The sequence below is a fragment of the Xyrauchen texanus genome, chromosome 8 (assembly GCF_025860055.1).
Source record: "Xyrauchen texanus isolate HMW12.3.18 chromosome 8, RBS_HiC_50CHRs, whole genome shotgun sequence".
NCBI lineage: Eukaryota > Metazoa > Chordata > Actinopteri > Cypriniformes > Catostomidae > Xyrauchen > Xyrauchen texanus.
The window spans coordinates 9,530,810-9,547,260 of NC_068283.1; the positions used below are offsets into that span (position 1 = coordinate 9,530,810).

General features: G+C 39.2%; 1 protein-coding gene across 1 annotated transcript in view; it reads left to right on the top strand.

The window, feature by feature from the left end:
- Positions 1-5,751: 5,751 nt before the first annotated feature.
- LOC127647744 (glucagon receptor-like) overlaps positions 5,752-16,451 on the top strand; it is a 163,998-nt gene continuing 153,298 nt past the window's right edge. The window contains exon 1 of the mRNA XM_052132189.1: positions 5,752-5,884. The gene's annotated coding sequence lies outside the window, so the exon portion shown is untranslated. The remainder of the gene's footprint in view (positions 5,885-16,451) is intronic.

The window sequence follows — 16,451 nt, forward strand, 5'->3', positions numbered from 1 at the left end:
TGTAGTCGAGCGGCGATTTGAGAATGGAGAGCAAGATCAGGAGATGAGAGCGGTAAGGAGTCCCTCCTGTGGGTGTTATCTCTAACAGCTGTATGTGTTTTGCAGTGAGAGCGGAGAGTTATAAAAAGTGGCAGTCCAGACTGAGAGGGGAGAGAACAAACCACACATGAAGTTGGCCGTGTGTCTGTGCGCCTGTGCTGAAATGTCATTATTGTGTGCACTGGAGTAAAATAGTGTGTGAAATAAAAACTTACGTGGATAGTTTAACTGCGTAAATTACAAATTAAGAACATTGTCACAGTCACAAACATGGTGGCACAGTGATACAGTGACATCACATGAAACAGGCCAATACTGCTCTAAATGAAAACAAGCCTGTTGGTGAAACCAGCTTCATATTGATTCCAAATAACATCTCAAATTAATCATTTTTCTGTAGTTCAATTTCACCTTTCCCTTGTGCAAGGTAATTGCTTTTATTTCCTTGCAGTCCTATATCTCATGAGCAGCTGAAGTTTAATTATTATGTAAGATGAACATCGACATTACACACATCATGCTAAATTTGCCCTATAGCCTAATGAAACAAATCATGCAAAAGGTCTGAGAGAGAAGTGTTACTGCATTCAAACACTGAAAACAGAATAAATTAAAAGTGGCTTAATGTTTTCAGGAATTTTTATTTCATGAAACATTTTTGTTACAGGACATACAAACTAGGTTTTGTACAGTAAATAAAATGTCCAAACAATATAATTAGATGATTTTAGCCATTTAAAAGTTCAGGATCTTGTACAACATAAACAATGAAAAAATGTATGCAAAATGTTTTAAAACGTACTGTCGAGTGCTACACTGTGTAGAGAATAATTTATATGTAGAGTCCATTTTTCTGTAGCCAAGTGGAGAAATTGAGTATTGTGATGCCCGCTGTGTTATGGCGCAGACTTGAGCGCTTCGCCAATGCACGGCCAACGCGTGGTCCTGTTGTACATATATTTTGTGCACTCTTGCATTGCTCTGGCGGTTACAAACCTTGGACCACAACAGGACAAAAGTTTTTTAGGTACCACGAAACTGGATGTGGAGTCAACATGTTGACAGTTTAGGAGTGCATGTTTGTATTTGCTAAAAAAATATATTTGTATAATCTAACTTGTTTGGCAAGACTCTCCTCAAATTGCTGCTCCGCCATGACAGTGAAAGAAAATCTGCTGTAGCATCCCTTGTAGCGTTCTGACAAATTTCACAACTCATCAACATGTGAAATTGAGCTTGCGTAGCGAGATCCGTCTGTTCACGTACTTATGTAGAGTATGTTTGGGCCTTAACACATGTGTGCTGGTTAGAACATGACAGCAGATGTTGTGCAAGAGAGATCCTGGTTTTGTTTGAGAGTTCTTTGGGTAAATATAAAATTTTACAACAAAATGTTGTTAAATTGCATTACATTTGTGTTCACATGAGTCGTAAGTTCTACCATAGTTCATAATCGTATTTTGTAGTACCATATTTAATTTGTATATATATTTATATATACGACTCCATCAACCAATGTTATTTCTCTTTTTTCGAACAGCTGTCAGAGTAAAACACCAAAATATTGGTTTACTCAAAATGCACCGCCTAAATTTGTGGTACCAGGAGTGGGGTATCTGGCTGTTGGGAGAAAATAGGTAATTTTTTTTGTTATTTTTGAAATACAGTAGAGGTCAAGATAGGTGCCAGTGGAACACAGAGTGGAGGCTGTATTCCTTGGTGCAGTTGTCCAGTAAACAGACGTCAGCCAAAGGTGACATGGCAAGGTGACTGCACGACATGAGCGAGATCACCTGATTTCTGCTGATTCCACAGGAGTACTGTTTGATGAGACACCAATCCAGTGACTGTCTATAAGAGAACAAATAATTATTATACAAACATTTGGTAACATATCCTTTTGCTCCAGAAGAAAAAAAAAACAAAAAAAACATTATGGACTTATTAAGGGACTTTTTGCCCACAAGTGATCTTTCAACTTTTTTACTGAGTTGAACTTTAACATGAGTTAATTTTAACATTTCAAAATGTCACAATCTGATGATGATAGTCCAGTATTACAAAACACTGATGATAAGCACGGTGCAGTTAGTAGTATGCATGATGTTCAAGGACAGATTCAAGAACTCATGATGAGACCAGTGCAGTTATCGCCAATTTGAGAAGAGAGCCTACCAGGTCTTATGTTTATTGCAAAGAGAACGTCACATCCATCCATTTAGGGGTGATTCCAGCAAAGGTGGGAGACATGTTGATGAGTTCATTGACGAAGTAAGCAGGGCATGCTAGAAATTAGACTACAGAGGACCATTTAGACCTCATACTCTCCCTCTTAAAGGGTGCACCCTTAGAAGAGGTCAGATTGCAGATAGGAAATGAACCAAAGCGACCATGTGAACTGTTTGTGTTCAACCCCATTCCAAAAAAGATGGGACATACAGACACTGGCTTTTGGACCTGATGCTGATAATAGCTTGGATGGCCCTTTTCCTCTTTGGACCAGATAACACAATGGCTTTGTTTTTCAAAAACTTGTGGACTTCAGACCAAAAAAACACAGTTTCACTGTTCTGCTTTCCATCTAAAATTAGACCGGACCCAGAGAAGTCAGCAGCGCTTCTGGACAGTGTTGATGTAGGGCTTCTGCTTTGCATAGTAAAGTCTTAACTTGCATCTGTGGATGCAGCGGCAAGTGGTGTTGACTAACAAAGGTTTACTAAAGTAATCTCAAACCCATGTTCATGATATCCGTTACAGATGAATGCCGTTTTTTAAGTCTGAGAAATTAACATTCATCGCATTCACATTCAGAAATGGTTTTCGTCTTGCCCTTTATGCAAAGTGATTTGACCAGATTCCTTGAATCTTTTAAATATATTGTGTACTGTAGAGGGTGAAATGTCCAAAATACTTCCAATTTGTCTTTGAGGAACATTGTTCTCAAAATCCTGGATTATTGGCTTAAGAATCAAATTGTTGGCAAATTGACATGTCTTGAACAATCCTTGCTCTTGAAGGACTAGGCTGTTTTTGGAGACTCCTTATACAGTATCATGACTCAATTGCCTCACCTGTTTAACATCTCCTGTTTCACATCACCTTATTTCAACTTGTCAAATGATTAGTCTTAAATTGCCCCTGTCTCAATATTTTTGGAGTGTGTTTCAATCATCTGATTTAAATTACTGCACATTTTGTTGTAGTTGTAGTGCTTTAAATATAGCAAAGGGTGAATATAATTTACAAATCACCCCTTTTTGTTTTTATTAGCATTTTTCATACTGTCCCAGCTTTTTAGGAATTGGGGTTGTACTTCAGAGAAGCTTTTTGAGAAAAACATAGTGTATCTTTGTTAGTACAAACATTTTATAGCCGTAAGCAAATGGAAGGCGAGGATGTTTATGCTTACTCTCATGCTTTTCTGAAATTCTGAGTTCTATCTCAAAGCAATCATCAAATACAATATCAGATGTGAATTTGGCAATCCGAGATCAATTCATTGAGAGTATTGGGGACGCAGTTTCTTCAGGTTTTCTAAAATATTGGAAAAACTGTTTGTTAAAAGGTTGGATAGTTTTATTAATAAATATAGTATTTTGATTGAGCAGCAGTATGGATTTCAGGCCAAGCAGTCGACCGGACTTGCAATAATGAAACTAGTGGATGAGCTAAGCAAGGCTATTGATGATAAGAGAGTGAGTCTGGGTGTCTTCATTGAACTGAAAAAGGCATTCGACACTATAAATCATGATATTCTTCTTAAGAAGCTGTTTAAGTATGGGGTCAGAGGGGTTGCATATTCTTGGATTTGTTCATATATAAATAATAGAACACAATTTGTTTCAGTTGATGGAATTATGTCAAGTCCCCTGAAAATTCTTTGTGGGGTTCCAAAGGGCTCGGTCCTGGGACCAAAATTGTTTATTTTATATTTAAATGATCTCTGTAGGGTCTCATGTGTTCTCAAGCCTATTCTTTTTAGTGGATGATACCAATTTTTTTATTCTGGGAAAGAGTTAAAAGACATTGTGAGAAATGTGGAAAGGGAGATGGAATGGGTTAAGAAATGGTTTGATATTAATAGGCTGTCACTGAATATGAGTAAAACAAAGTTTATGATTTGGGGTAAAAATAGTGTGACAGAAGTGAAAGTAAGAATAGGGGTGGAGGAAATAGAAAGAGTAAATGAAATAAAATTTTTGGGTGTTATATTAGATTGTAAATTGGGGTGGAAAAAGCATATTGATTATGTAAAATCTAAAATCTCAAAGACAGTCACGATATTAAATAAGATTGGTAATTTGTTAAATAAGAAGGCATTATTTATGTTATATGCATCATTATTTGTTCCATATTTAACGTATTGTCTGGAGATTTGGGGTAATACGTATAAGACATACACCCAACCACTTTTTATTTTACAAAAGAGAGCTTTACGTATTATTACAAGATCACAATATAGGGATCATACTAACGATTTATTTTTAAAATTAAACATTCTAAAATTTTATGATTTAGTGGATTACAAGGTTACATTGATAATGTATAAAGTATACTATAAAATGCTGCCTGATAAAGTTTTGAGTATGTTTGAGAAACGTTATTGTAAGTATGAGTTAAAAGGAACATGTTTGTTCAAAAAACTGAAGGTACGAACATATACTAGATGTAGAACTATCTCTGTAAGAGGAGTGAATTTATGGAATTGTTTGAATATAGATCTTAAATTGACACAACCAATAAGTGGATTTAAACGCCTCCTAAGAAACAAGATGATACTTTCATATAGATAGGTTTTGGGTAATTAATATCTATGACTTTGTTGTTTCAAGTGTTTGTTGAGAATTGAGCACTGTTGTAAAAATTGAGAGGGATAGACGTCAATAAGCCTTGAGCTTCAGCCTATACCCTTTGGTTTAATCAAAAGTTATGTATATGATGAGTTGAATATTTGTTATTGTATATTTGTTAATGATAAACCAAATAAAAATGAAATGAAAAAAAAAAGAGAGGTGTGTATGAAGAAAATAACTAGACTGTTACAGAGAATGATAAATCATCAGTGCAGCAGGGAAACCTTGCACCCTCGCATGCTGTGAGCCAGGCAGTGCGAGGGCAATCCATAGGCTCACCCAATGTCGATACTTGTCGTGACCGACTACTCAAGTGTCCTGTGGGAATATGTCCTGTCGCTAATCTAAAGATTAGTGGAGTAATGACCTCTTGTTTCCTTGATAGTCAGTACAATTTCTGAGAGTTTCTTCAGAAATCACCTGTCTGGGGAGGATGAAGATATGCTATCCACAGCAGGTTGGCCGAAGATTACAGCTGCCAATGGTTTAGACATACCACAACTTGCAGTGTTGTTGTACTGTCAAGTCCGACTCAAGTTGCAATATTGATGACTCCTGACTCGCCTTGGACTTGAACACTAATAACTCAGACTTGGACTCCAGCATTGGGTGCATTCTGACTTGGAGGAGAGGACTCATTAGAACCATTAACTTTAGCATTCTGCCCTTTTATGGCATGAGTGTGCATGTCATGTCATGTACCGGTTGCGCAAGCACAGATCTCTGAGCTCGCACGCGGATTTCCTTTGCTTTCATTCAAAACTGGACACGCACTCTCAAATCTCCCTGCTAGTGCTCAGAGAGTGTGTGTCCACGCTCATAACATGTCAAGTGTACTCGCAAATCTATTATACTGCAAAATAACTCGAGAGGGATTACTGGTGAGTTAATAATACTGAAGTTTGAGGAATCAACTCGTCGTTTGGCTGGTGGTGCATAATACATGGTTAAAGTCATACTGTAAGAATGATATTCTGATGCTCACTGACAAGGTAAGAGACATAAGCAAATCAAATGACTTTGTTAACAAAGAACACGTTGTGACTCAAGTCCTCTCACAACTTTCACCTCAGTAGAAAACTTACCTGTACAATTTGTCAAGAACGCATAAAGGATTTTTCATAATCTATGTGGTGGCACATATGTTGAAAATTTAAAAATATGTGGAACAAAAACCTAAATCATTATTACAAGTTATAATTATAATGGGAACATAAGGTCGTGTTGACGTGTATTCATGCACGTTTATGACAGGTGCAGTTTTACATAGAGACGGAGACTGGCTCGAGTGATGCGAGTTTATTACAATTATAGGTTAAAACAGTTAAGTAATCCCATTGTTAAAAGGACATTATAATTGTTTATAATTGAAAAATACAGATATGTGATTGCAATGCGCAGCTGAAGGCGTTGACCATCAATTATTTTCACTTAGTCAAACACGTGCTTAAGAGTCTTGTCGCGTGTCTGCTTCAGAGGAAAATCCCCAGTAAGAAAATTCCCAAGGCTTCTCCCTCCCTTGCGTCATCCTGACGCAGAGCTGACGAAGATGGCCCAGGCTCCGTCTCACCCATCAGTGCATTGCACACCCCACACCATCCCACTGTATTACAGGACCCATCCACACACAACCCCTTTAACAATTCGGGAAAAGCCAGCCAATTAGTTCCCAATATTAGTGGACGAGTCAGGCGGGAACTAACCACAGCCTAAATGTTATGCTTTTGACCCCGAAATAGAATAGTGACTGTCACTGCAGGATAATCGTAAATATCCCTGTGCACACAACTCACCTTCACCTGATTATTTGTATTCTGTGCCCCATTTTGAACCAAGCATGTATGAATGGAGGTTTGGTTACAACCTAAATCCACCAAGGCTTGGCAGAATGTGGAGTGTCGGGGACGTCCCCACCTCCATCACTTGTCTGAGCGTTGTGCCATGTGCCAAGGCTCCCCGCAACTCCAACAGACTGGCCAAAACCTCACGCCCACATCAGTGGCAGCAGCTTCGCCCACCTGAGAGGAAGAATGGGTAGAGCCGGGGGAGAGAGAAACAGGAGTGTTAGTACACCCCTATGACTAGGGATCCACCGTTTCTGGGGGAACGGGATAGGTTGGAAGGAAGGAGGGGAGGGGCAGGGCAGGGAACTGATTTCTCTACAAGCTGCAGATGTGATGAAGAGTCTGTTGTTTATTCGCTCAACGAGAAAGAAAACATTCGAGTCACTTCACAAGCTATTTCAGTTCACCTGCTTTTGACTGGCAGTATTATCATGTGAACAGTCTGAGGGGTGATTATAAAAACAATGTGTGTAAAAAATCATATTAACATTTAAAATATGTAATCATTTGAAATAAGAGTGAATATATGCCACTGCCATGCCTGTATGTTAAGAACATTTTTTATTAGCTGTGTTTTGCACACATATAATGGCTGTTGAAACAGATGTTGTCAATTTGAACTATACTGTTTGTACCTTATTGTGTATCTACATTGGCTCAAAACATGTTACTAATTAAATGTGACAGCATTTAAACGGCCAAAGAGTTTACAATGAAAGAAATACAATACCTCACCCAACAAAACCATCTTAAGTCTGATCCATTATTACATACTAATAGTTGCCAGCGACATCTGTTAACGACTATTAACAATTGCATAGAAATAATGATTTTGAGGAGACAATACCACGTATTTTGTATTCAAAGGCATTTTGATACAAAGATCTACAGTGCACTGCAAGTCACAGCAATCATTCTATTCATATTTGGCAAATAAAAACACATAAGATCTGTACAGTTGTTTATTTAAAAAGGTGATGCAAAGGCAAATATTCTGCGATATGTGTTATATTAGAGATATAAGAGAACTCATGTAAGATTAATGCAAAGGAAAAAATACACAATATATGAAGACAATCCATGAAAGATCAGAGAGCTTTTTAAAGGGGATGCAAGGCAGTGATGCAGCAATATCGTTTACATGTTTAGAGAATCCATTGGAGAATTTCTTTTCTCAGATTTTAAGGCATTTGATGCAAATGAAACACATGTTGTCTTCACTGCTTAATGTCGGTGGCCAAAACAGCTTTATGTGTTTTAGCGACACCTGTTCTGCTGGTTTTGGAACTGCAGCAGCTCCTGACACATGATTCTCAGCTCAAATTTTATTGGTCAAGTTACTTCTTTGCTAGGTCGAAGATTCGTGTTTGGTGTGAAAAGGACTTAAGGCTTCTGGAATGTGAGTAGTTTAGTGGATTTAAACACAGTCTGAAAATGTCATGCCTTGAGCGGAGTCGATTCCCAGAGTGGAGTTGATTCCACACTTTGGAGTTGTTTCTCGATTCCTAATGCCTTGGAATCGAGGAATCAATTAATTTTGGAATCGATTCCCAACCCTATTGTTTGCTATACCAACTTGTACAACAGCGGGGAGCTTCCATTTTTTGTCTGATTATGACAGAATCACTGTCTTGTAATTGCAGGGAATCTCAAACTAAAAACATTTCAATGTTGATTAAAAAATTAAATAACAAAGACAGACGCATGATTGGGGGGACAGTTCACCCAATTCACATCATTGGGGTGGGGTCAATACAAATCGATACAGAGCTCAAGAGAAGTTTTATAAAGAATAAATTGCATCACAGAGAATACAGAAAGCTGTATACAAGTGAAGTACAATGGCTGTAAATAAGTAGTCTGATAATGGATAAGACAGGACATGTGGGCATTTGAGAATGTATTAGAGAGAGCTCTTGACAGTCGTGTTGTGACAGATGACAGGAGATGTGCATTGGAGCTGCAGGTTATTTTTACTTGCAGGCATGTGGGCCGGGGCCAAGACCTCAAACACTGGCCAAGATGAGAAAGCATTGTCTCTCAGCAGTCTCTCAGTATAAACACCTGCCCATGCTCTCAAAATGATTATATACTCTCCACTGTTTAAAAGCGTCCTGTAAGAAAGAGCATGTTATTCTTGTCCTCGCTTACCGCTTTCAAAAAGTAAGCCAACATTTATCTGTACCACAATCTTATATTTTAATAACACCATGTTCTTGGACTTGGACAAACATGTCAAACGCCTACCTTTAGATGGAGGATGGAGTGTGTTCAGGGTCAATTCTACTGTAGGAATTCAATATTAGGGAGGTCTAGCCCTCAATAATATTATTAGATGTGCATATTTAATGTACAGTATTCCACTCTGTTACATATGATTTATTTTTTAAACTGTTTACATCATTCAAGCCAGCCAGCTAATATTCATACAGAATATTGCAATTTTCTAAAAAAAGATAAATGAAAATATTTAATAAAACTACACTATGTAACTTTTGTGGCTGTGGCCGAGCGATGTCTGTGGAGAGCGAGGCCGGGAGAGGAAGAGCGGTAAGGATTGACACCTGTGGGAAATTATTTCTAACAGCTGTTTTGTGTTGCAGTGATAGCTGGAGAGGGATAAAAGGTCAATCCAGACCACCAGAAGGGTGTGAGAGATGCATGTAGCATAGTTGATCTGTGTGTTTATTTGTTGTGCTGAAAAGAAAACCATTTGTTGTGACACTGAAAAGTGTCAAAATAAAGTCTAATGTTGGACATTTACCCTGATCCTGCTTAAGAAGAGAACTAGAGATCTGTTACACACACCTATCACCAGTCATATACATGCGCTGTAGTAGCTTCGGACCTTCTTTTCTTTATTTAGGGACATGACGTAAACACGCACGGATGACTGGCAAAAGTATGCAATTTCCTGCCAAATCCGTCCCGACCTCTATAAAATATAAATAATTATTATAGGCTTACCATAGTGAATTGGAGTAAGGTAAAAACATGGTTTGGAAGACAGAGTGTTGGTGTACTTGCTCATTTATGAAATTTTGATAATTTAAAAAAAAAACATCTGACACAGTGTAGCTTTAAGAAAGTCATTAGAATAACCGATCCACTCGAAGTATATAGACAAATTAGGGATTGCCCAAAGCAGAATACTTTTTGGAAGGCACAAATTAATCTGAATAATAGAAAAAATATTTCTTTTGGCTGCTTTTCCAAGAAGCACAGGGATAAAGTGATATTTTTAATACATATATCCCAAAATTTAAATGAAATTATGAGTCTGTGAAGCCAATATCACTAAAGCGTAAACTTGAATGAAACTATGAATGCAAATTCGCACAGGGTAATTTCAAATCGGATGGTCGTGGTCTCGAATTATTTTCTGTTTATTGTGTACGTCTCAGAAATCTGAGCTTGTCAAAGAGTAATATTAAGTAAAGAAATATATCATACACAATTTCCACTTCTTGAAATGTCTGTGTGAATGTTTCACGCGATTAACATGTAAGGAGCTCGTCTGTCCGTCTTTTAATGTTGACCACATTTATATTCATTCCACATCAATTATTAAGTTAACTATTTGTTTAAGCCTTCATTCCCCCAAAAAGGTTTTAACTCTCCATAAAGGTTTAAATGCTCAATAGAGTTTACATCTATTCAGAAGATGAAAAGGAGAAACTACAACATGCTCATTCTTTTAGCGCTATTCTCTTCTGGAAAAAACAGAGAAGCTCGCTCTTGCCATTTATTTCACTGCATTTCTCTAATTCTGCACATGCAATTTAACTAAATAATGATATCCTCTACATTAAAATATGAGCATTTACAAAATCAGCCTCAAGTGTATCATCAAATATTGATTTATTCGAATTTCTTTTAGTTTTTGTATTTAATTTTCGCTGCAAAATGTGTGCTTGATATTTCATTGTTGCTTGACACGTGCCTCCAGAATAGCGTTGTTATAAACATGCACACTGCACACATATAAATGAAAATTCTGTTTCAGTAGATATAAATGTCAGAAATATGAGGATCCACAGTTAACATATTTCACAGTTAATTTAGCCTACAAATTCATCTTCATCTGGTAAGAAAAAAACGATTAAATAATTTGATAAAAATAGCCTAATAATAATAAATAAAATATAAAAAACTATAAATGCAATAGTTACATTTAACAATAGGGGTTTGAGTTAGATTTGAACACTTCCACTTTAAGCACCGCCATACACGGTTCTATCCAAATACAGATACAGATACAGATACAGATCATTTTGACATAGCAACAGATAGGCTACAGATACAGATAACGGCTTTGCTTCACACCCCTAAAAAAACCCATATATTATTGTAATTGTCTATTTATTGACAACACATCTCTGTCCTAATCATTCCTTTTTTGTTCTCCATTCATTAACAAAAAATAAATAAATAATTGAACACAAATTAATAATTTCGGAACTTCTATAGTATAAAGTTATTTCAAACACCACAAAAAACTGTTACTACAATAAATATCACATTTTTATAGTGGAGTGTATTAACTCCAGATGAAGTTTCTCTGTCTGAATTCATTAATGGATTAGTTTAGTTATACACCTTAACCAGTATCTGAAGGCGGCTGATGCTACACTAAGTGAGGTCTAGCAACACCTCTGTGTGTATTCATCACATCACTGTCTGTAAACTTGATGAGAATTGACTTGTCTGATATGTTGACATTGCTCCAGGCAAATTTTTGCCTTTCCTCACCTGAATGTGTTTGGTTATTATTACTACGGCTATTTGTGAGAATCACTCTGGTCACAAATTTCAGGGCAAAGTCAGATTTGTGTCACTCATATATTTTACATATAAATAAAATACATATATTTTTTTACTATACTCTTTATTAACTGTTATTTTTATACTATTGTTTTATCATCCAAGACATTATTTAAGCTGTTTTCCTCATGTGTAGTGTTGGCTGCTTCTCCCACACTGCATGTCATAAAAATTCTATCTTCAATGGTACAACAGCATGTCTCTGGGACAGTACATTAGAGGGAAATGTACACCCACTGCACCCTTTGCTTGACAGAACATTTGTAATTTATGTCCCTAAAGGGTACATCAAAGGACCTTAAAGTGTAAAGAAGTTACAGTTTGTGTATCTTTGAGGGAACTGTCTGAGTGATAAACACAAATTTACAATATTTACATATGAGAGCATCTGAAACATTGTAAGGGACTTGACATGGAGGCGAAGGTAGAATCCAAAAGCAGGACGTTTATTTACAATCAGCATATAAAGCCAAAACACAAGGCAGAGTCAGAATCAGCAAGCAGGCAAAGTAGTCGTTAACAGGTAATCAGTCCTACCAGGCAAACAGAGCAAAATGGTATTACAAAATCGGTAATCCAGTGAAGCAGGCACAGTGGTCATAACAGGTAGGCAATGAAACAGACAATGAGAATAATGCTTGGTAAAGCAGTGAAACTGGCAATACATCGTAAAGTAACAATGGCAAGGCATGGCTATTTATATGGTATAAACAGGAAGTCACCATAGATGAAACGGTTCAGTGTCAGTATTCGGGTGACTGCTCCCTCTGGCGGTCGTCTGAAGAAACAGCAGCCTAATTCATAACAGAATTATGTGGAACACCACTTGGTGGAAGTCTCGGATCAGGGATGGATCCAGTATGTCTCTGGTGGCTACCCATGATCTCTCCTCTGGTCCATAACCTTCCCAGTCCACCAGGTGCTGCATCTGGCCCTCTCAAGTCTATGATCTCTTTGACCATGCAAGCAGGTGATCCGTCGATCTCTAATGGAGGAGGAGGCTCAGAATCCGTGGTTCCAGGGCCAGATGTTGGGTGGACAGGTTTCAACAATGACACATGAAAGGAAGGAGAGATGCGGTAGTTAGCAGGAAGCTCCAGTCGGTAAGTTACAGGATTGACTTGTCTAACAATTCTGAATGGACCAACATACCTGGGGCTGAGTTTCCTGCAGGGAAGCCACAACTTGAGGTCATGTGTAGATAACCAGACTCTCTGACCAGGTTAATAGTCGGGGTGGGGTCGCCTCCGTCGATCAGCTTGGATCTGTTGGGCCCGGACAGCCTGCTGCAATCTGACGTGCACACTGTCCCACACCTGCTCGCACTGCCTGATCCAATCACCCACCGCTGGCACTGTAGAGGGTTCACCAGACCAAGGGAACATAGGAGGTTGGTAGCCCAGCACACATTGGAAGGGAGTGAGTCCAGTAGAGGAGTGCATGAGGGAGTTCTGAGCATATTCAGCCCATGGAAGAAAGTCGCTCCACCTCTGTTGTTCTCGACTGCAGTAAGACCTATGATACCTGCCGATTTCCTGGTTTACCCTCTCCACCTGTCTGTTTGCCTGAGGGTGATAACAGACATGAGGCTGACTGAGAAATGATCAATGATAACGAAGATGGTGGTATAACCATTGGAGTCTGGCAGGTCGGTGATGAAGTCGACAGACAAGTGGGACCAGGGTCTCTGAGGGATAGCCAGTGCCTGTAGAAAGCTTGCTGGCAGTTCTCTGGGGGTTTTAGACTGTGCACACACTTTACATGCCTTAACATAAGCAATAACATCATTAATGATTGAAGGTTACTAAAATGAGTTTCATACCAGGCTTATAGACCTCTGGATGTTTGGGTGTCCAGTACTGAGGGTAGCAGGAATCCACTGGATTGTTCTGTGTGGTATGTACTGTTTTGAAGGAGGGCATTCTGGTGGTGCAGGGTCTGTCTGTTGGGCTCTTTGGATTTCTTCCATTATGGGAAAGAGAATCAGCTTTGCAGTTATTACTGCCAGAACCTTGTGAAGAAGAGTGACCATCAGGCTTGTTGTGAATTAAGCCGTTTAGCTCCTTTGATGTATTTGAGGTGCTTATGGTCGGTAATAACTTGGAAGGGGTGGACAGAACCTTCAAGCCAGTGGCGCCACTTCTCTAGCATGCCTTCGTGGAGAGTAGCTCTTTATTTCCAAAATCATAGTTCCTTTCAGCTGAATTCAGTTTACGGGAGAAAAAGGCACAAGAATAAAGCTTTCGAGGGTTACCGTGGCATTGAGAGAGAACTGCCCCGATGCCGCAGTCTGAGGCATCCACTTCCACTACGAACAGCTGGACAGTATCTGGGTGCTTGAGAATGGGGACAGTCTTTAGTGTGTTGAAGGCTTTTTGAGCAGAGTCGATCCATGGTAGCTTGGATGGTTTTCCTTTGAGCAAAGATGTTAAAGTGGCAGAGATGAGACTGTAGTTATAGATAAACCTCCTGTAGAAGTTCGCAAATCCCAGGAAATGTTGTATCTCCTTAACAGTGTTGGATCTTGGTCACTCCGTGACTGCCATGATCTTGGAGTCATCCATCTTAACACCTCTATGGCTGATGATATTCCCTAGGAAAGTTGTATGGGTAACATGGAACTCACATTTCTCTGCTTTCACGTAGAGTTGGTGCTTCAGAAGGTGGGAGAGGACATTTTAATGTCCTTGATGTGTTGTGCCTTATCTTGGGAGTATATGAGGATGTAGTCAATGTAAGCGATGACACATCTGTTGAGGAGGTATCTGAAGATCTTATTAATGAATGACTGGAAGAAAGCTTGTGCATTGGCCAGGCCATAAGGCATCACCTGGTATTCATAGTGCCCCCTAGTGGTGATAAATGCGGTCTTCCACTAATCTCCTTCTCTGATACGAATCAGGTTGTAAGCACTCCTCAAATCCAGCTTTGTGTAGATGTGTGCTTTACGTAGCTGTTCAAGTGCAGAAGGTAAATGAGGGAGTGGGTACCTGTATTTGCTGGTCACTGTGTTCAATCCTCGGTAGTCAATGCATGGGCAGAGCCCTCCCTCTTTCTTTTTGACAAAGAAGCCTGCTGCAGCTGGTGAGGTGGAAGGATGAATGAACCCTGAGGCTAAAGCCTCCTCAACGTAGGTCTCCATGGCTATGGTTTCTGGTCTTGACTATGGATAGGCTTTGCACCTAGTGGGTGCCATGTTGGGAAGTAACCCCACCGCGCAGTCCCAAGGACGATGAGGGGGTAGTTGGGTTGCCTTGACCTTGCTGAACACCTCTTTGAATTCAGAATATTCCCGGGAACCTGGGTTTGAGCTTGGTTTTCAGGATGTTCAATGCTAGTAGTTAAACATGGCATGGTGACGGTGACATGAAGACAGTTTGACTGACAATAACCTCTCACCACTTAGTTGCTCCTTATGTCGACGATCGTGTTCTTCATCTGAACCTCTGGTATAAGCAATCTGCATAGGTTCAGGGGTGTTGGAGCATGCCTAGACTTGATCATGGACCAAAGTTTTGATTGGGAACTCATGTTCGAGCATGGTGAGTTGTGTGGAAGATTATCAATCCTCACAGCCAATTAAATTAATTCAGCGAGCGTTAAATCCTCACCCTTGTATGCGAGTGCAGCCTGAAGCTAAGAAACTTCAGCTGGATTCATTGGTGGCGAAGTATTCTGTAAGGGACTCGACATGGAGGTGAAGGTAGAATCCAGAAGCAGGAAGTTTATCATGAAGAAACAGTTCAGTGTCAGTATTCGGGAGAGGGCTCCCTCTGGTTTAAATTATGGTATTTTTAAATTATAAACAAATAGACCTACTCTAAATACATGAAAAAAAAATACCAAATATAAACAGTTCAAAGTTGTAACAAAAATGAATTATATTCCCTCACTCCCTAATGTAGCTCGTGACAAATGTAAAAGAGCTGAAGTAGTGATATAATAATATGTATTATGAATCTATTTCTGCATAAAGTACAGTTAGTGTTACTATAGTAAATTCAAGGGTGGTGATGTAGTATTCTGTGCTGAATTCAAATGATTTCTGTATCTCATGTCATGATTCTCACTGGTTCTGGCAGCACTGCAATGATCAGAGGTGTGCGTTTAAGAGCTTGATACTGGTCTCTGAGTAAAAACCCACCTGCTTTGCGCTCGCGCTGCTCTGTCCAATGAGCCGTATCCACCTACAGAGCCATGCAGTTGCATTAGCGGAGATTGTGACTTTGCCTGTGTATTTTACACTGTTAACCCAGATACTTCAGATGCGTTGCTAGACTTCAGAATCAGATGAACCGTGGTACAAATGCATACCAACCCATATATGGAGTCTAGATCAACATTTTAATGCAAACAGGAACTTGACGAAAGATTTGATTAATATGACTGATAAACACCCGTGGGGAGGAATTATTTCCGCTGACCGGTTCGGTCCTTATTCAGGGGTTTCTGGAGAAGGATTTAATGGGGTAGCGAAACCAGGCCAAGCACATTGGACATTGGAGGGCTGGCTGACGCAGTCTTGTGGATCGCCTCTCACGTTACTCTCCTACTTAATATGTTGGGGGATTGGTTTAAGGATATGCATTGGAGTGTGGTAGGCATAGTCTGATATCCACAACCAGGAGATGTTCAGGGATAAATGGGGCGAAACAGCTGTGATGGGTTGCTCACTCTGATGACCACGTATCTGGATGACTGTAGGCACTGATGGAGGTGCGGCAGGCAAAAAAGCCCAGCAAGTATAGACAGCTACCTTTGCATCTGATTACAGTGCAGCTTACATATGTATGTTTCACAATAAAATAGAATATAAACTCAGCAAAAAAAGAAGTGTCCCTTTTTCAGAACACTGTTTTAAAGATAATTTGGCAAAAATACAAATAACTTT